The 22,096-nt window shown below is 44.9% G+C and overlaps 1 long non-coding RNA gene across 9 annotated transcripts; it reads left to right on the top strand.

Moving 5' to 3' along the window:
• The first annotated feature begins 7,751 nt into the window (after positions 1-7,751).
• On the top strand, positions 7,752-21,686 carry LOC123170296 (uncharacterized). Of its 9 annotated transcripts, none has more exons than XR_006485134.1 (13): positions 7,757-8,134; positions 8,220-8,270; positions 8,385-8,806; positions 8,908-8,968; positions 9,328-9,372; positions 9,476-9,565; positions 9,650-9,714; positions 10,454-10,671; positions 11,024-11,136; positions 12,551-12,616; positions 12,697-12,840; positions 17,082-17,153; positions 21,442-21,686. It is a non-coding gene; the product is annotated as an uncharacterized lncRNA (long non-coding RNA). The 9 variants fall into 9 exon arrangements; XR_006485129.1 differs by having other exon boundaries at positions 8,220-8,283; XR_006485135.1 differs by having other exon boundaries at positions 7,752-8,134; positions 8,220-8,806; positions 12,707-12,840.
• Positions 21,687-22,096: the final 410 nt, after the last annotated feature.

Below are 22,096 nucleotides of genomic sequence, written 5' to 3'. Positions count from 1 at the left end.
ATTCGAACCATCTTCAGTTTCTAGTCGGATTAGCCGACAACACTTGTATTTGAATTTCTCTAGTCGGATGTTAGGGTCCTTCACTTGGGTTGCTCGACTAGATTTCTTCACTCGGATAGCAACCTTTTACTTGGACGACAAACTTTCCACTCGGCCGACAACTTTTTACTCGCATGACTACCTTTCACTCGGGCAACAACTCTTTACTCGGACAACAACCTTTCACTCGGATTTCTCGATTAAAAATTCAATCTGATCTTGTTTTGCCTCCCCAGGTTGCGTACGACCTTGGATTGAGACAATTTATATATCAGAATCAATCGGCTCGACGAGACGAAAAAGTTTCATGTTGAACATATTTCGATTCAAGGCATCTTGAGGGCCTAATTGCTCACGCATTGCATCATACACCCATCAACATGTGTCTGGTGTCGCGCGTCATATTTTGATCAATGGTCGGGTTGGACCGTGTTGACTGCAACTTTTGCATATGAACTCGGATTGAGAAGATTTATATATCAAAATCGGTTGCTTTGACGAGGCGAAGACAATTCATGTAGAGCAGTCCATCGTTGGACGTTGTCTTGGAGGCATAATCGGCCAAACATCACTCGAAACACAAAATCTTGATACTTCAAGCATAGTTTCAGCCCTTGATATGAGATCGGATGGCAATGACCTGGACAACAAAGTTTCTTATTTTAACAATTCAGAACTTCATTATGTTGAGAACTTTTCCATACAAAGCCATATTAATTAAGTTTTTGACCATGCCAAAAATCTGGTGTCAACACCATGCATATGTGGTTGGTAGGAGAGAGAGAAGAGATGAACCATGCATGTGATTGGTCAAGTGCATGTCCGAACTTCGGCAAAGCCCCATGTTTGTCTCTTGGATACTGAATCTTTACGTCCGGGCTGCTAAGCGAATATGTGCAGGTCCCCGTTCGATGACAAAAGTGGTTTGGACATATAGTGGAGGTTTGAAGGTCCCCCTTGAAGATGCCCTTAGTGTAGTCATTTGACTTCAGAATGCCTGATAAAAAAACTTTTAGTTTCTGCCTTGTAGTTTCAGCAGTGGTCCAGTCCAACAGCCTCCTTTGAGTCGGCCATCCAAAATATTGGAAGTCAAGAGCGATGAACGTGCTTGGGTAGGGACGATCCCCTATAAGTTCGGGCCTCGAACAAAAGAACTTTACCATAATGCCATGAAAAGATTCCAACTCCACATGAAATCAAATCGTAAAAGCAGCATGACACAAAAACATAGTCACTATCTAAATAATCGGCTCTACGAGGATCTGAAACTCTTTATCTCAATGAAACCCCCATAGAGAACTAGAGTAATTTATTCATAAAAGACTACCATGAGTGCTAGTTGACGATACTAAAAAATACTTGAAGATTCAAGGCTCCCCACCTCCTAACGGCAAGATGGCATCTCGAGGCGAGGGGACCAAAATTCCTCGCGGTAGCTGCTACATAGTTTCGTCTCATGTCAGTGACATTTCATGAGAAGAAATATGACTTGAGCGCTGCAATGTAGCGCTCTGAATGGGTGGGAGTCAAGCTGGAAATGGTTAACCGTTACCCGCGTTCCCGTGTGTAATTACTCTATCAGGAGACTGGAATGTGCCAGCTTTAATGCCCATAGAAGCTGGTGGGCAAAATACCTTGCCCAGCACACAAGACGGGGATGGGAATGGGATAGTGTTTATCCGTGCCCGTTACGCGTTACTCGCCTTACCCTTGAAGACCTTACATGTGGGTTCTAAAATTAGTAGACACCATGTAATTCCTGCCCTTAGCCACCCAGATTTCCATCCATCCCACCCCTTTGGCCAAAAAGCCCTAAGAAAACCCCAACCTAGCTAGAACATATTATTTACTGTGCTGAAATGCTATTTTTCCTATTGAAATGTTATCGAAGGTTGTTATTGATTTGTGTATGGGTTTTCCCACGGGGAGAAAAAACCGACAGGGATGGGGATCAGAATATTTTTATCCCCGCAGACGGGGACGGGCATTGGAAGACTGTCATGGGTATGGGGATGGGAGTCCTAAACTTGCCTGGGTAATCCCCATTACCAGTCTGAGGCGGGAGTGTGCCAACCGCCACCTATCCAGTTTGATGGGCCAGGGATCAACCACACGGGGCTTGAAAAGGGACTGCTCAATGCGGCCAAGTTAGAAATATTCACAGCTGATTCTCAAAAAATTAATATTCACAACCCTTTTTGAAACATATTCATCTAATTACAACTATTCACCCGTTTCAAAATTTGATCAAGTGATTTCAGAAATTACTAATGCCTTTTCAAATATTCTTACAATATTTCAATTGTCTGCGCATTTAATATAAACAATGTTAAGCATTTTTCAAAAAATATATATTTCCTTAAATGAAAAGAAACATGCAAAATAAAATGGTACAGATAATTTTAAAGATAAAAATAAAACTAAAAGGTAGGAAAACCAAAAGAAAAGAGAGTGGGACAACCAGAAAAAAGTCAAAGAAATGGGAGAAAAGGAAACCAGAAGAACGAAAAATAAAAAGGAAATTGGAAAATATTTTATTAAAAATAGAAACTAAAAATAAAAAATAAAAGCAGAAAACATGAAACAAAAAGTGAAAAGGAAATAAAAAACCCTGAATATATAACGAAAAATCCAGAGAAAATTAGACGCACCCTAGTATTGAGCTTAACCCATGTAAGGCATTCATGGATGATTCCCCGCTATATAGCACGACCTAGAAATGTCGATCGAGTTTCTTCTTTTGGTTTTTCTAGGTTTTTGTTCTTTTTCTATTATCTTCACCATTTTTTCTTAATTTTTTCATTTTTCTCTTTCATTTTCTTGTTTTTCTCTTCTTCCTTTGTTACTTTTTATTCAATTCTTTCTATATTGCCCTTTTTTCATTCATAAAAATATATTTAATTTTTTTGTGTGTGTTTTTTAAAAAGATGCACAATGAACATTTTTAATACACGGTCCATATTTTTAAAATGCACGATGTACATATTTTAAAATGTGTCCATGTAATTTTGTATATGGTCATACATTTTTCAAAAGCAATCACTATTTTCCGAATGTAATCTTGAATTTCAAAAAGTCTTCACCATTTTCAAAAGATGTTTCCCAATTTAAAAACATTTTCACGTTCAAAAATATATTTAGTAAATGAAAATATTATTATTTGTTTTATAGAAATAATGAATTAATTTTTTTCGTAAATTTCCAAAATTTCTGACAGAAAAAAAATTTCACTTAAAAAGAGAAGATATTGATTTAAAAAAACATGGGAAATGTAAAAATAATAACTTTTTGAGTAATTTTTGTGTATTTAAAATGTGTGAGAAATTCACTAATATTTTTGAAATTGTGATTTTTTTAATTGATGATTTTTTTCCAAATTCTTGAACAGCTTTGAATTCAATAGTTTTCAAATTCACAAATGTTTTTTGAATTCTGGAACATTTCAAAGTTCATGAACTTTATTTATATCTATGAATATTTTTACTTATGAAAAATATACGGTGTCGCCGCTCCCTCTCGTCGTTGTTCTCTCTGCAATTGCGATGGATCTGTGGGAGGTCCCCTGCGCGGTCATCATGGCGACGTTGTCGATCGCGTCTTGTGGGGCTCTAATCTTTGGGCCCTGCTGTGGTCGTTGTCGACGCAAGCGAGCGTTGTTTGCGCAATCAGCACTAGAAGCCCTGAACAAGCGTGAATGCTATTTCTCGCCTTAAGCGAGACACAGTCGGATGTCTCGCTTAAGCATTTACAGTACTGGACCGACCCAATCGCGACTTTAAAACAAATTATCGTATGTCTCGCTTAAGGATCTACAGTACTGGGCCTCACCAATCGTGACTTTAAAACATATGGGAAGTAACATGGGATGTAAGAGGATTCGATCCTAGGTGTCCGGAATGATAGGCAGTGCTGCAAACAGTGTGCTACTACCATGTTAATGAAATCCTCTAGGGCGTGACATACTTAATCATGTAGTGCTGCAGACATTTTAATGCACTCTACATTTTAAACAATTTTTCTTCTTTATGTTTTTGGTTCTCTTTTTTCTTCTCCATTTTTTGTTTGATTATCTTTTTTCTTCTCCTTTTTTTATTTTTATTTTTTCTTATGTTTGCTTTCATTTTCACTCTACATTTTCATGTATGTCAAAAACATTTCTTTTATAAGTGATTAACATTTTCTTGTATACACGTTCAACATTGCTCGAATGCTTATTCAACATTTTTCAAATACTCATTCAACATTTTTTAATACTTATTCAACATTTTTCAAATACTTTTTGAATCATTTTTAATACTTATTCAACATTTTCAAATACTTATTCAAATGTTTTCAGATACTCGTTGAATATTTTCTACTACTTATTTAAAAAAAATCAAATACTTGTTCAACATTTTTGATACTTTTTCAACATTTTTCCAATACTAGTTCAATATTTTTTTTAAACTAGTTCAATATTTTTTAATACTTAGTCAACATTTTTTGAAATACTTGCTTAACATTTTTCAAATTTGTTTTTTAGAATTTTTGTAATATTTTAAGGTACAAAAAATACAAATATAAAGCATAAAACAAGAACAGAAAACAAAAAAGAGAAAAAAAACAGGCCGTAGCCTTCCACACAGCTGGGCCGGCCTATCTAGGGCTCCCCCCGGCGAGGCTTCCCCCTATCTCTCTCTTAAAGCGAGACATAGGGGCGCCCCTCAACGAGGGCGAATCCTATTTGCCGCTCGTGTGCGGCAGAGGGACGCGGCTCCGCTGAAGGCTAACCTAGCGAGCAACGCGCCCGGGCCGGCCCACTTCAAGAAAGCTGCCGGTTTTGGGAACCTTCTAGAAGGTTCCTTAAACCGGTCCTGTTTTTTCATGATTTTGCCTTTTCGTTTTTTCTGCCTTTTTTTCCTGTTTCTGTTTCTGTTTCTGTTTCTTTTTCCTATTTCTTTTTGTTTTTTTCAGAAATTCAAAATCTTTCAATACTGTTCAGAAATAAATTAAAACTAGATTCATAAAAAATCTTTTATGATTTCAATTTTTTTTCACGTTTTCAAATTTTGCACACCTTTCGAAAAAAATTCACCGCAGTGAAAAAATGTGCAACGTACATGGTAAAAATGTTCACTGTGTACAAAAAAAATGTTCATTGTGTATAGGAAAATTGTTCAGATTGCATTTCAAAAAAGGTTCACTGCAGTGAAAAATTGTGCAACATGTATTGAAAAAATGTGCACTATCTACAAAAAAATGTTTATCGTGTATAGAAAAATTGTTCAGATTGCATTTCAAAAAATATTCACCGTATTTTTCCAAAAATGTTCAGTGTATATTTGAAAATGTTCACCGTATAAAAAAATGTTCAGTATGTATTTTACATTCCTTTATTTAAACATTTGTCACTGTTCATAAAGATTCTTCGGAATTCGGAATTAGTTTCATCATTAAACAATATTCGCATTTTTCAGTAAATATGTTCACACCTTTTTCCAACAAATGTTTCGTAAATTTAAAAAAAAGGGTATCTCTCACTGTACTTTAGTGTTAGCGCTCCATTTTAGCCACAAGTAGTTTCGAGGGCGACTGGCTATAGACGTTTCTATTCGTGGCGTTGTCTGGGGTTCGAGTCCCACCCTCTCGCTATTACTTTTCGTGTTTTTTCACATCCGCTTGAGGCATGCTAATGGGCCGGCCCGTTTTGCTCCCCTTCTCAACGAGACCTCCTCTACTCAGCACTCTAAGCATCGCAGGAGCGAACCGGCGCACATGCGCTCGCTGTCGTGGGTCGGCCCATATAAATTGTTGGCCCTCTCCCCCCTCGTTTGTCAATCGGCGACCATTAACTTTCATAAAAAAGTTTATCTGTTTGAAAAAAGTTCACCTATTCAAAAATTGTTCCTCAATTTGAAAATTTTCAATATTTGAAAAAGCATTCATGATTTTGCAATAACAATTAGATTATTTGAAAAAAACTTTATATTTTTGAAGTTCATGAATTTGAAAACATTCATGAATTTGGGAATATTTCTCGGATTTGAAAGAAGGTACACGAATTTGGAAAAAAGTTCACGGATTTGAATAAAACTTCATGAATTTTAAAAAGTTTATGCATTTGAAAAGGTATATGGATTTGGAAAAGTTCATGAATTTGGAAAAAAATGTTTGCGGATTTAAAAGTTCACAAAATTTGATATAGTTCATGGATTCGAAGATATTCATGAATTTTAGACCGTGAGTATTAAAATAATAATGAAAATAGAAAAATAAAAAAGAAGAAACAATGAAATAAAAAATAAAACCCAAAAAAGGTGAAACCCCCCAAAAAGAGTACTCGTCCGTAAAGAAATGTAAGACATTTTAGGCCACCACTTTATTTTTGAGGGAAGACCATCGTGACTAGCTTTACTGAGATCAAAACATGTTTACATCGTCTACAATCTTAGTGAGCACACAGTCTGCGCAATATATTGGTTTCAGACGAAGCATAGGATGGTAGTTTGCATGCAGTATTTTATTTTATTAAATAATACTCCCTCCGTTCCAAAATAGATGACTCAACTTTGTACTAACTGATACCAACTTGGCACGCCCAATATACGATATTATCCTAAAGAGACTCGAAGGTCCCACCAAGGATAGAACCGCATATTGACACGCTTTTGCAAGGTGGATATCATTACATCAACATTACATAATAGATGGGGATACATACAAGAGGCATACAATGCCACATGAATACATCTATACATCATACATAAGATCCACATCCGACTACGGATGAAACACAAACAGAAGCTCAAACGACATCCACCCTGCTAGCCCAGGCTGCCGACCTGGAACCTATCCCCTGATCGAAGAAGAAGCAGAAGAAGAACTCCAAAACAAATAACATCGCTCCCGCGTCATGATCATCGCAAAACATGTACCTGCAACTGGTACTAATTAAAGTTAGTACAAAGTTGAGTCATTTATTTTGGAACGGAGGGAGTAGTATATCTTTACTTCTATTAAAGATAATTTGCTGTTGTGATGTTAGATTTTGTTTAAACATACAGTGCTCAGGTTGCTTCTTTAAAAAATAAATGGCAGCGAGAACTAGTCTTGGTACCCTTTCGCCACCATACGCCAAACAATGCTGCCAAGTCTAGGGTTGTATCATACAATGCACAACAATAATCAAATCAAGCATCCAAAACCCAAATAAATGTAAAAGTGTTTGATTGGTGGCAGCAGGGATTCCGCTATTCATATGAGGTTGATATACTTTTACGGACGGTAAAGATGAGGATGATGAGTCGATGACAGTTTTTCCAAATTCTAGGGAGATTTGGGATGCGTGTACGTGTATCCAGAAACATCTGGCTCCTCAGCGATTTGGGCTTCTTGGCCGTCCGATTGGTTTGCTTGATGCATTCTCGGCCATCGGATCGAGCCGCTGGAAGATCTCGTCTGTCGGATCGAATCCCCCTCTCCTGTAGCAAGGGTGATCCCGTCTGGCTCGCGCAGTCGGTTACTCCTTCCATTTGACTGATTCTCGCTGACCTGTGGGGTCCTGGCAGGTGGGCCGCTTCCGTCAGTGAGCGGGTGTGCGGGTGCGGCAGGTGCGTCCAGTCGCGCGCGGGCCGGCGGTAAATATCCCGTGCCACCGCACGTAAATCTTGCCCCCGCCGAGGGCTTTTCCGTCTTTTCCTGTCCAGGCCGTGTGCGTGGTGGACGGTGGTTGGCTTCGTGCGGTTGGCTCGCTTCTCATTCGCCCCTCTCGTTCCCCTCTCTCTCTCGCCCCCGATTGAACCCTAGCCGCCGCTCGCCGCTGGCCGTCCTCGACTAGAGAGGGAGGGCGCCGCCATCGCCACCAGTCCACCATGGCCGCCTCCTCCTCGCTCCGGATCCCCGCACCAACCAACCACCCCGCCGCGGGGGCGCGTCCGCGGCGGCTGCCCTTCCACGCCGTCTCCGTCCGCCCCCGCCGCTCCGCAGTCTCCTCTGCCTCCGCCACCTCCTCCCCGCAGCAGCCGCCGGCACCGGGCGACGGCGACGACGCCAACAGGCCCACCGGTGTGCCCGTGCCCTAGCCCTTCTCCCGCGACGCCGGGTATCACGCTGCCTCGTAAGCCAAACATCCCGTTCTCGCTTCTTGGGATGATTCGTCTGCTGCTTGCTTTGTCTGACTGTCTGCGAATCCCTGAATGCAGGGCCGTTGACGAGCACGGATCTGATGGGGCAAGCCAGGGGGAAGGCCTCAGGTTCGCTTACCAGGTCCTTTTTTCTCCTCTCTTCTTCTGAGATACACTGACGATAATCATGGTGATGAATGATTCTGACGATGATGCAACGCAACTCTGACCAACCAATCTTAGGGGTGCCCGGGCACCGCGGATCTGCAGGTCGAGCCTTCTCCTCCTCTCTGCTCCTCTTATGGAGATTGGCCAATGAGTGCCTTTTTTATGTCTTGCTCCTGGTAGAGAGTAAGACTATTATTCTCTCTGTGCGCTTAATTTTGGTCGTTCCTTGCCTTCCTTGCTTGTTTTTTACTGGTGTATAAATATGTGCCTTTTCCTCCTGGTAGGGCCTAGGGTTGCTGCTTTTGTTCCTTTCCTTGCTTTATTTGTTTGCTTCTATATTTTGTCCATGGTCTTAGTAGCAGCCTATTGAATCATTTTGTTTTCTTGTATGCCTTTGTTGTGTTGCTGAGGCTACCAAACAAAGCAATGGCATGCATCTGGTGCAAGACAATTATTATAGTCTGCCATGCAGCTAGGGTGGATATGTTTTTTGGAAGGTGTGGTTCATTATAAGATATGAGTTTTGTCCATGTTGCATTTTGTCCTTCTTTTGTTTATTTACTGTCTCACATGTGTAATTTAGTGCTTACTTTGTCAGAGCGGGGATCGAAAGGAAGATGTTACTATCAAGGGAGCCTGAAGAGCGAAGCTAGAAGCAGGTGAGCTATCCATACCAATGAGTTGAAATTTGCACATGGGGTCCTCGTCATGTTTGGCCAGAATTCAGTCCATTTTTTCATCAGTGTTTTCTTTTATGGATTCACACAAGAAGTTCTTCATCTATATGAAACCTATATTTCGACAGTAGCAATTTGAGAAAGATCTTATGGGTGCAAACCTAGAGGAATATAAGCCATGTAGGCACGTACAGCTAGAAGCATCGTCACAAGTATGATCATTTTAGTAATTTACCATGTAAATAGTACTATCCATGCTATCTCTAGCCAAACAACTTGATCAATGCACGAGGAACTCAAATTTCACATTTATTTTAGTTTAATCCCCTTACATTTTGCAGCATGGGGAGCAGCTAAGGAGACATCAACACTCATTATGAGAACTGGTATACCATCATTGACATATGGATTGGCATTGTATGAGTCTTTGGTGCATGTGTTTTGGCTGGTGTTAACTGCCTTTCCCCTCCCCTTCCATTAACTTTCCAGACTTATGTAAGAGATGACGGCACAAAACTTGAAACCACAAAGACTTCACGTCCACTGTACGTCGTTCGCTTGGTTGCCACCATGGGAAAGGTACGTTCTTCTTTCCTTAGTCCTTCCAGTTTTCCTGCTTGTTGTGCATCTGAGCATGGCTCACCCTTCTTTTTGGATGAACAGGGGTTAGTTAGGGTTTGTTGTCAGGGTCCATTCCTCCTTCGGATTGGCCGTCCTTCCTCTTTCAGGTGTATATCTGGACCATCCACTCGGTTTGCTAATTTATAAATTTTTGTTTATACATGTTTGATTATCTGCTTTGATTTTTCAAGCAGTTCTGCTGTGATATACAAATGTTTGATTATCTGCTTTCGAATATATGCCTGATTTGACCTTTGTTGTATCCTTGGAAAACGAATGATTGGGTTGTACATGTTTGATTATCATAGCCTTGAACTGTACAGCTAAATGTTTATTAGCGCTTCGGTCATGGCTGGCTGCATAAGCATGATTCAGCAAGGGATTGTGTATTTGCTCCCTCGGAATACTACTTGCTAATTTTTATTAGCGCTTCGGTCATGTGATGGTTTGGACCTGGCTGAGTAGTGTTTGCCATGTATTATATTCAGTTTAGTTTAGTAAACTGTTGCATTCAGTTTGGTTTTGTTTACTGTGCATAATTCTGGGTTCTCTGAGTAGATATGTATTATGTTTTGACTGTTTGTTGCCTAGACTCCAATATGTAGAGGGTGTAATGCAAATTTTCAATTGTATAGCATTCGACCATGGTTCCCTTTTTATTACTTGGTTAGTGCATTCATAGTATGGTATGTGTTCTATAAACCATAAAAACCAAAAAAAGGAGAACCTCTCACCTGTATTCAGTTAGCCTAGATCGTTGTAACCTGCTTGCATGCATCTGTGTTTGGCGATACTTTAATTGTTCAGTGCATTTTGTGATTAATTTTGTAATGCCTTTGTCACCAGATCGAGACTCTGAAAGATACTCTCCTAAATGTCTCTGAATATGGAAGCTATATATCATCCAAGTACAGTTTCGAGTGGAAGGACGTCGAGCTGACGAGAACCGCTGGTGATGGTGGTGAGGAGGACACCATCAACGGAGCGGTGAGGACGATTCACAGCTCAATGCGCTTGGCGAGGGGAGACCATTGGACGGCCCACGGTCGCCGTGTCCCAAAGAGGTGAGCCATCTCTGATCCACCACACGAGGTGCCCACCGAGTGCCTCCCCAACTCAACGGCCCCCAACCCAAGGCGAGTCCCTCTTCCCCCATCCATCCTTGCATATTGTCGTTGTCGGATATGTGAGGCTGTTGGTTGCATCGCTAGGCCAGACTAGAAGTGAAGTTCGCCTTTGATCTTTAGTTTCGATGGTGGACTCGGTAGCTTATAGCTTGTAGTTGTCCTTGTTGGATCAGAGTATTGCTGCAGTTGCGCCAGTATACATTGTTTTCCTGCAACTAGTCTTTGGGTCAGTGAACATGAGCTAGAGACACAAGGTGATAACACTATTTGTGTCATTTGTTTCTTTTAGTTTTACTCATGAGACGCCGATGATTGATGGAGCAGGACCTAACCAAACTTGATGTTACAAGCTACACCCGTTGTCACCTGAAGTTATCTCACGCCAAGCGAGGATCAACATTGGTACTGATTCCATCCTTCGAACAATGTTTTGATGTTCAGTAACTAACAATATGGAGAATTTATAGGCTTATGACAATACAAAGCTACGTGGATTCTGCCTTGTGCTCTCCGTATTTAGTATGATGTGGTTTAGTACGCAATGTTTGTTGTTGTACATTCTCTGGTGATGCATATTTTACATAACCCCCGCCTCTGCATCGTGAGATGCATACAACCATATATTATTATCTTAATTTAGATATTTATAAATGTCTCATCACATGAAGGAATCTCCCTCCAAATATTATTTGGGTGCCTAATCTGCAAAGTCATAGTTTTTCTAATCGACCATAACAGACTGAATTACTTCCCAAAATAAGAACCGTCAGAGCTTAGATAAAACTTCCCAATATATTATTTGGATCCAACGGTTGGAAACACATCTAGAATCGCATTGGACGGCAGAAAATGCCCGAGAGCTCTAAGAGAGCTAGGAAGCTGCTGCGGTTATTATTTTGGGAAGTTTTAAGACCATGTTCACATTTTGGACTTTTTAGGCATATTTTTCTATGACAGTGTTCGCCTTGAGTTTTATCTGAGCTTTTTGGGCGTTGTTTGTTGCTTGTTAAAGTTCAAATCAGTAGACACTTTAATATCTGATGGTGCAATATCATGCCTCTCAATCTCGTGACTTGCCTGCTAAGCTGATATAACATATGACTATTTTTTGGCACATATATTTGTTCTGCTGTGTTGGAGACATGTATAATTTATCTCAGCCGTGTTATAATTTATCTGTTTTATTCTGTATAAATTTAAGCCAATATTGGTTTAGTTTATACTTGCTTCTGAGCTCAATTTGTAGAGCTAATGCCTGACTATCTCTCTGGGTGCTGCGACACTTAAAATCAATCATGCTGTTAGTTTCATTTTTGAGACCAATTTATAGCTCAAGTTCTGACTATATCTTCCTGAGATCATCTTAACTGCCATGCGTGGATTGTATCCTTAAACATCGTCGGTTGTGGAGACTTATCCTTATCTATTCCTTCTGCCAAGAGGACCCTTCTTATCCTTATCTGTTTCTTTTGTCAAGAGGATGTTCCATTTCCTGTGTGGTGACTGGTCGGGAGTGCTGAGGGGTGTCACAGCATGTACAAAATTATGTACTGATTCTGATGTTGATGTTGCATTGAATTTTTTTCTTGTGTATAGCAAGTCTTATTTGTGTGTGCAGTTGCCTCACACCTGTTTCCATAAGAGAAATTGAAAAAGACATGCCAGTGTTTTGTTTATGAGAGATCTCTACCTGCTCTGTTTATCAGGGATCTCTACCTGTTCTGTTTATGAGGAGACAACAATTGTTCCTTTCTTGTTTAATGTAGTGCAAGGAATCTCCTGAAAGTCAAAATGTTGAATCTTACTTTTGTTACAGGTGATGCCTTATAGTACAGGCTGTAGAACTGCATTGTCAAATTTTGAGGCAGAGCTGGACTATAGGGTAGGTTATTGGCTTTGTTTATGTTCTAGCTCATAGCCTGTTGCTGAACTTTTTGTTAACCGACTTTGTGATGGTGTCAGTATGTTTCAGATCCAACAATCATGGTGTCTTTCCCTATTATCGATGATGCGGACAATGCATCTCTTGTCGCATGGACCACAACTCCCTGAACTCTCCCAAGCAATCTAGCATTATGTGTCAATGCCAATCTTGTGTATGCCAAGGTTAGCGCTCCTCTCTTTTCCTGGGATATCTTCTCATTTTCTAATGCTATAAGCTATTATCGAGTCCTTTTACTGTTACAAGTAGTTTTTTTAATGGATGAAATCCCCTGCCTGTTCCGTTCACCACCCCAGTGACCATTGTTTAGCCCCAACGTCCGTCCCGCTATGTCCCAGCCTCATTGAGGGAGTCCTGGACTAAGGGGTCCTCGGGCGTCCGGCCTGTTATCCATGGGCTGGACTGATGGGCTATGAAGACATGAAGGCCGAAGACTGTACCCGTGTCCGGATTGGACTCTCCTTGGCGTGGAAGGCAAGCTTGGCGACCGACTATGAAGATTCCTTCTTATGTAACCGACAATATGTAAACCCTAGATCCCTCCGGTGCCTATATAAACCGGAGGAGGTAGTCCGGAAAGGAGAGATACACATTACCATAGTCATACAGGCTAGACTTCTAGGGTTTAGCCATTACGATCTCGTGGTAGATCAACTCTTGTAACACTCATATTCATTAAGATCAATCAAGCAGGAAGTAGGGTATTACCTCCATAGAGAGGGCCCGAACCTGGGTAAACATCGTGTCCCCCTGTCTCCTGTTACCATCGCTCCTAGACGCATAGTTCGGGACCCCCTACCCGAGATCCGCCGGTTTTGACACTGACATTGGTGCTTTCATTGAGAGTTTCACTGTGCCGTCCGCGAAAGGTTCGATGGCCCCTTTGATCGTCGATAGTGACGCTGTCCAAGGAGAAACCTTCCTCCCCGGACAGATTTTTGTGTTCGGCGGCTTCGTACCGCGGGCCAACTCGCTCGGCCATCTGGAGTAGGTCGATAGCTACGCCCCTGGCCATCCGGTCAGATTTGGAAGCTTGAACTACGTCGCGGATATCCGCGGAGACTTGATCTTCAATGGATTTGAGACCGCGGTGATCGCTCCCCCTCGCTCCGACAAACATGACTTAAATCTGTCATAGGATCACATCCAGGAGATGGTTCCTGTTGCTGCAACGGCCCTAGAACCAGAGCAGATCGTGCCATCCAAAGCCATAGAGTCCGCGGCGTTGGAGCCGCACACGGACTCAACACCCTGCAATATTTGCTTCAACGGAACTTCGGACTCGTCTCCGGCTATAAGTTCCGGACCGTGTACGCCTGCGGACACCGAGCTAGATCGGTTATCGATCTTCGAATTCAGCGCCGCAGACGTTTTCCAGCACTCACCTTTGGGCGATGTGCTGAACTCTTTAAAAAAATCCTTGGAGAAGGACTCACAGCCGCACTATGTTCGGTTCGAGTTAGAGGCTGATGATGGGGAATTTTGCTTCCCACCCGCCACCCACTTCATAGCTACCGTCGAGGACTTAACCGACGAGCTCGATTATGGCTCCGAAGACATCGACGTTATGGACGACGATGCCGACAAGGAGCAAGGCCAAGACCCACCATTCACTGGATGTTGGACGACCACCTCTTCGTACGACGTGTACATGGTTGATACACCTAAAGGATCTGGCAACGACAAAGAAGAGCCGGATGCGAATAAACCCTCTGAGACGCAGTCCAGGCGCCGGCGCCCTAAACGCCGCTCTAAGTCACGTCGCTCAAAAGACAGCAACACCGGCACCGGAGAAAATAGTACCCCGGGCGACGCCGAAAACAATGAAGACCTGCTGGAGCTGCATCCGAAAAGGAGGAGCAAGACAACGGTCAAGATGACCCTGATAAACAGGCCATGCCCGATGACCCAGATGATGATAGTTATCGTCCAGTCTCCAAAGATGAGGAGAGCCTCGACAGCAAGGATTTCATCATGCCTAAGGCACCCCTAGAGCAGGAGCGCTTCAAGCGCCAGCTAAGAGCTACTGCCAGAAGCCTAAAGAAAAAGCAGCAGCAGCTCCAAGCCGATCAAGACCTACTCATCGACAGATGGACCGATGTCCTGGCAGCCGAAGAATACGGCCTCAAGTGCCCAGCCAAGAGTTACCCAAAGCGCAGACTGCTACCTCAGTTTGATGAGGAGGCACCAGATCCCATACCTCCCTCGCACAACGAGGACCGACCACCACGTGGCCGGGATAGTGCGGCGGACCACCACCCCGCGGTCGGGATAAAATGACAACTCAGGCCGAACAACAGCCCGCCCCACCGCCTCGTAAACAAAGGGACAGACCAGCTCGGGACCATACATACGACCTTCGGCAGGAATTGGACAGTAGAGCAAGACACACCAGATCGATCTACGGATCGCGAGGACGCCTCCCGACTCGGGATGACGGCTACCTATTCGGACGTGACAAACCTAGTCACACCCGGGCCGATAACCGCAGACGGACTTCATCGGAGGTGCGCCGTGACGCGGCCCGATATAGAGGCGCCGCACACCCTCTATGCTTCACAGATGAAGTACTGGATCACGAATTCCCCTGAGGGGTTCAAGCCCGTCAATATTGAATCATACGACGGAACAACTGATCCCGCAGTATGGATTGAGGACTTTATTCTCCGCATCCACATGGCCCGCGGAGACGACCTCCACGCCATCAAATACCTCCCACTAAAGCTCAAAGGACCAGCTAGACATTGGTTGAATAGCCTGCCTGAAAATTCCATGGGCGGCTGGGAGGACTTGGAAGAAGCTTTCCTTGACAACTTCCAAGGTACTTATGTCCGGCCACCAGATGCCGATGACTTAAGCCACATAGTTCAACAACCTGGAGAATCAGCCAGAAAATTCTGGACTAGGTTCCTAACCAAGAAGAACTAGATCGTTGACTGTCCGGATGCCGAAGCCCTAGCGGCCTTTAAACACAGCATCCGTGACGAATGGTTAGCACGCCACCTCGGCCAAGAAAAGCCGAGGTCCATGGCAGCCCTCACGGCACTTATGACCCACTTTTGTGCGGGAGAGGATAGTTGGCTGGCTCGCAGTACAAACACAGCCAACGAAGCAGGCCCCTCCGAGGCCAGAAACAGCACCGGCAAGCTCCGGCGCAACAGACACAAACGCCGAAGTAATGGCGATAACACCGATGACACTACAGTTCACGCCGGATTCAGTGGCTCCAAGTCCGGCTAGCGAAAGAAGCCCTATAAAAGGAATGGCGGAGGACCATCCAGCTTGGACCGCATACTTGATTGTCCGTGCCAGATACATGGCACCCCAGACAAACCGGCCAACCATACTAACAGAGATTGTCGGGTCCTTAAGCAAGCCAGCAGGGTAAATAGCGGAAACAAGGAAGGGGAATCGCAGAGCGAGGACGATGACGAGGAGCCCCGGCAGCCGAACACTGGGGGGCAGAAGAAATTCCCGCCTCAAGTCAAAACGGTGAACATGATATATGCTACACACATCCCCAAAAGGGAGCGCAAGCGCGCACTCAGGGACGTCTATGCGGTAGAGCCAGTCACCCCAAAATTCAACCCATGGTCGTCATTCCCGATCACCTTTGATCGTCGAGATCATCCAACTAGTATCCGTGATGGCGGTTCGGCCGCATTGGTACTCGACCCAATCATCGGCGGATTTCACATGACACGAGTCCTAATGGACGGTGGCAGCAGCCTCAACCTGCTCTATCAGGATACAGTACGCAAAATGGGCATTAATCCCTCACGAATCAAGCCCACGATAACTACTTTAAAGGAGTCATACCAGGCATAGAGGCCCGTTGTACGGGCTCAATCACGCTGGAGGTGGTCTTCGGTTCCCCGGATAACTTCCGAAGCGAAGAGCTAATCTTCGACATCGTCCCCTTCCGCAGCGGCTACCACGCACTGCTCGGACGAACCACGTTTGCTAGATTCAACGCGGTGCCACATTAAGCTTATCTCAAGCTCAAGATGCCCGGTCCACGCGGCGTCATTACAGTAAATGGAAACACGGAACGTTCCCTCCGTACAGAGGAGCACACCGCAGCCCTAGCAGCAGAAGCACAGAGCGGCCTTCTAAAGCGGCACCATAATCCGGCCGCCGAGCCCCTGGACATCGTTAAGAAGGTCCGGACTACACTGCAACAGGGCAACTCGGTTCGTCAAGACCTGAATTAATAATTCGGCCTCCGTCCCAACCCCGATGAGGAAATGGCATTCATACCGCGCATACATAACTACGCACTCAAAACCCCATGGGTACTGACAGAGGCATAACTCGCTCGCGATCCACAGTGCAGCTCGACCGACCCTGGGATTTGCACGCCTTTACTTTTTTCTTTTTCTTACGGGTTTTTTCTCTTTTCAAGGTCTATGCGGACGACCCGCTTGCAGAACACACCAAGGAGGCAAGGAGCTCTGGCATACAAGGGAATCCCCAGGTGGTCTCTACTAAACAATTGCCATACTTGTTTTACATACCCGCACACAGCTCGCCCTTGGTTGCGGCATGTTAAATAGCTTTACTTGCTTATCGCATTACTTGCATAAAGTACGCCTCGACGTACTAATTACATCACAATAGTGAATAAATGGTGGGGTCAGCTTATTACTTAATTTTCCTGTTTCCTCACCTTTGTATATATTGCTTATCGCATGCGTACACCATTGTATGTATCACTACACCAGGGGCTTCATCACACCCTGCATTACGGCAATAAAAGTCCGAACACTTTTACAGTATAGTTCGGCACCCCGAACTTATAGCATTATATGCATCGGCTCCGAATCATGTCTTTGGTCAATAGTTGGGTTGCCCGGCTCCTGTGCTTGCTACCTTACGTTCCGCTATATCGGCTAGGGTAGTAAAGGGAGAACTACTGCGATTGTGTCCCGGTTCTTCCGGACGAGCACCTCAGTAGAGAAAGCCGAAAACTTACTGTCATGATGCGGCGAGAGCTGGTCAGCTGTTCGAGAGGTTCCAAATCGTTAGAGATTTTTTCCGCTTCTCGCGAAGAATCGGTTCCCTCGATTAGGCGTGTACAACGCCCCTAGTTCGGCCTTCCGAATACCAGGGGCTTCGCCAACTTTCTTAATTGTCAAACTCCTATGGCTAAGTGAGGGCGGTAAAGGCCGCATAGTCTGATTGCCTTGTTCGTTGCGCTAAACACCTCCTTTAAGGACCAGAATGTGGAGTAAAGAGTGTTTAGATTTATCCCGAACACCCCCGTACTATCTATGTGGGGGCAGAAGCCGACGACTGGTCAACCCTCAGATTTCATAAACAGCCGCACAGGAGGTAAAATATAAATCGCAAGCATTATAATACGTAACATCATTGTTCCATATTACAGGACAGGATAATACAAATGTTCTCATGGGAATATGACATCCTTCGAACATTGCTCTGCCACAAGGCGGGACCCCTCCAGGACACCATCAAAACAGAGCTCGGGTCGACGATGCTCCTTGCCCTCCGGCGGCCCCTCGGTCATCAGCTTCTTGGCATCCATCTTTGCCCAATGCGTCTTGACGCGGGCAAATGCCATACGCGCACCTTCAATACAGACCGACCGCTTCACGGCTTCGAGCCGCGGACAGGCACTTAGAATCCGCTTAACAAGTCCGAAGTAGCTGCTAGGTATAGGCTCGGCAGGCCACAACGCCTTCATGGCTAGCTCCGCCGACCTGTGCATCTCGACCAACTGCTTTAGCTGGTCACTGAAGGGCACCGGATGTTCGGGTCCCAGATATTGGGACCAGAATAGCTTCTCCGTAGACATCCCTTCTTCGGCTCTATAATGCTCGGCAGCATCTGCCATACTGCGCAGCAGATCCGCAAACGCCCCTGGAAAACCCAAATTCGGATAAGTACAAGGAATGTTTCTTCTACATACTTGCTTTGCAGGGTGAAAGACTTACCCGCCGCTCTCTTCTTCCTCCCCACTTCAGATGGGGAGTCGTTTTCTTCTTCCTCTTCGTTGTCGTCGTCAGCAGACGAAGAGGAAGTCTCGTCTTCGGATGTCACGTCCGGAGCGCCTTTTCGGCAAGGGCCCTTCTTGGCCCCCTTTGGCCGCTTTCTTGGCCGTTTTCTCTGGCACCTCGTAAGGTGCCGAAAACAGCATTCTCGTCAGTAGCGGGAATTCTTGGTCCTCGGGCAGCGGAGCCGGACAGTTAATTCCCTCTGCTACCTTGATCCAGGCCTGAAACATGGCTAGGAAAGCTTAGGCTTCCCCTCAAAGTACGCTAGTAAAGGGTATACCTTGAAAACATGAAAGAACTTACCGGATTAGCCTGACGTTTTAATCTCAGCCCGCGATCCTCGGTCGTGGGCGGTGGCGTCTTGCCGGCCTTGAAGAGCACTTTCCAGATGTCTTCGTGCGTCGTGCTGAAGAGCTCTAGTAGCGTCTTGTGCTTGGCCGGATGATATTCCCACAGGTAGCAAGTCCGACATTGGCACGGAAGGACCCGACGAATGAGCATGACCTGGATCACGTTGACAAGTTTGATTTTCTTGTCTATCATGTTTTGGACGCACGTCTGGAGCCCGGTCAGCTCGTCTGAGGGACCCCAGGTTAGGCCCCTCTCTTGCTAGGAGGTGAGCCGCATCGGGATTCCGGATCGGAATTCGGGGGCCGCCGCCCAGTCGGCGTCGCGCGGCTCAGTGATGTAAAACCACCCCGATTGCCACCCCTTCACCGTATCCGTGAATGAACCTTCGGGCCAGGTGACGTTGGGCATCTTGCCCACCATGGCGCCTCCGCACTCTACTTGCTGGCCGCTCACCACCTTCGGTTTTACATTGAAGGTCTTCAGCCATAGGCCGAAATGAGGTGGGATGCGGAGAGAGGCCTCGCACACGACAATGAATGCCGTGATGTTGAGAATGAAATTGGGGGCCAGGTCATGGAAATCCAGCCCGTAGTAAAACATCAGTCCATGGACGAATGGGTGAAGAGGGAACCCCAGCCCGTGGACGAAATGTGTAAGAAACACAACCCTCTCGTGGGGCTCTGTAGTAGGGACGATCTGTCCCTTGGCCGGGAGTCGATGAGCGATCTCCTTGGCCAGATATCCGGCCTCCCGGAGCTCCTTGATATCCTTCTTCTTGACGGAGGAGGCCATCCACTTGCCTTCAGCTCCGGATCCGGACATATTTGGAGTGCTTTCTCGGACGAGGAAAAGCTAAAGCTTGGGCGCTGGAGCTCAGGGACGGAAGGGCTGAGGAGGAACCGAGGTGTGGGTGAAGAAAGGGAATCCTTATCTCCTTATAAAGACCATGAATATCAAGCGCTTCCCCACTCGCCTTAAACTCGCCTATTCCCAAGGGCCGTGCAAACGGCACGGTTGGGTCACCCACGCCCGCATTGATGAGAATCCCGCAATAAGGGGACACGATCTCTGCTTCGACAAGACGTGGCAATGGCAACCGCGTCTCGAAACGTGGAGCGGCAGACGAAAAACAGTTCGAAATTATGACCGGACAGACGTGATGTCATGTTGTAAAAAGCTGTCAGCAGATTAGACTCGTGTAAAAATATATTCTCTCTGCGGTTGTGTATGGTGTGTGTAACAGGTCCGGATACTATCATCGCATCCGAAGACTATCTTGGAGTTCGGAAAAAGGGGAACCCGCCTTGCAATGCCGAAGACAATCTGCGCGCCGGACTCCTCGTCGTTGAAGCCAGGTTCACGGGCTACTGAGGGAGTCCTGGACTAAGGGGTCCTCGGGCGTCCGGCCTATTATCCATGGGCCGAACTGATGGGCTGGATTGGACTCTCCTTCGCGTGGAAGGCAAGCTTGGCGACTGACTATGAAGATTCCTTCTTATGTAACTGACAATATGTAAACCCTAGATCCCTCCGGTGCCTATATAAACCGGAGGAGGTAGTCCGGAAAGGAGAGATACACATTACCATAGTCATACAGGCTAGACTTCTAGGGTTTAGCCATTACGATCTCGTGGTAGATCAACTCTTGTAACACTCATATTCATCAAGATCAATCAAGCAGGAAGTAGGGTATTACCTCCATAGAGAGGGCCCGAACCTGGGTAAACACCATGTCCCCCGTCTCCTGTTACCATCGATCCTAGACGCACAGTTCGGGACCCCCTACCCGAGATCCGCCGGTTTTGACACCGACACTCATTTCGTCGGTTAATTTTTTGTATAATAGTGTGATAAGACAGTGAGGTATATGCAGATCTATAACAGTATATCATACTTCTGATTGTAGTGTGACAAGGCAGTGAGGTGTAATCTGGCCTTTTTGTTTTAGAGAGATATAATTTGATCACTTTCTTAAGTTCCTGCATGCTGTCATATGCACTATGCTTAGGATATTTGCTACTAAACCAATAGTGAAATGAACTTTTATGTTCATATATTGTTTGGTGGCTTCTCAATTTGTGCATGAAAACAAACTTAGCTTCCGAGTGACTCTTCATTATGCTCTTGTTTTATTCATGGTTGATGGAATAATGAATGCAAAGATAAGTTCCCTTTGATTTAGTTGCTCGGCTGACAAGAATATGGATTCCTTTGTATACCGCCTTAACTCTCCTGTGATGCTTTGTACGTTGTGGATTCCCTCTATTAGATAAGGGTCATTGCTTACTTGAGCCATTTTGATTCTGATTGGTCTATTGTTAAAGTTCAAGATACTAGGGTTGATGCTTGAGTACAAAAATCATTATATTCCATATATCTCACAACTGTTTGTATCAGGTTCGTGTTAGGTGGTCCATATGAAGTACATCGACAAGGCAGATGGATTACGCAACTTATTAATATCCTTAGTGATTATGCCTCCGTAGTTGGCTCTGTTTATTATGTTCATGTTCTTATTACCTCCTTTTGTGTGTTCTCGCTTTCGGTACCGAACTTCATGTCAAATGGCTATACTTTGTTGTCGTATGAACACGTCGAGATTGATGCTGCCTTATAAACTGATCGATGTTGATCTTGTGCTCCATTGTGTTTTACTCCTATCACAATTGAATGTTTGTTTACTTTATTATTACCCTGTGTAAGTGCAAATGCTATACCTGAGTTTCTACGGACAGTGTTACGTGCTTCGGAAAAACGCTTGGAGCGCCACCCTCGCGCCAGGGCGCGATCTTGATCTAGTAGAATAAAGAAGTGTCCAGGGGCAGCACTGGCGCTGTGGGTCAACAAGGACGAGCCGCACCTGCGCGAGCAGTGTAGGTGCATGTGCGTGTGCAGGAGGACGCAAGCGACGCCGCTGATTCTGGGCGGTGATGGCGAGGAGCGAGGTGGACGAGGGAGAGGCCAGGAAATGCCACTTCTATTTGGAAGATAGTTTTATGAAATTTAGAGACGCATTTGACAGTTCGGTGATAACGACCAGATACATATGCGT

Source organism: Triticum aestivum, chromosome 7D (genome assembly GCF_018294505.1).
Source record: "Triticum aestivum cultivar Chinese Spring chromosome 7D, IWGSC CS RefSeq v2.1, whole genome shotgun sequence".
NCBI classification, from domain to species: Eukaryota; Viridiplantae; Streptophyta; class Magnoliopsida; order Poales; family Poaceae; genus Triticum; species Triticum aestivum.
Note: the sequence above shows the minus strand (reverse complement) of the source record. Positions and strands in the feature narration are given on the sequence as shown.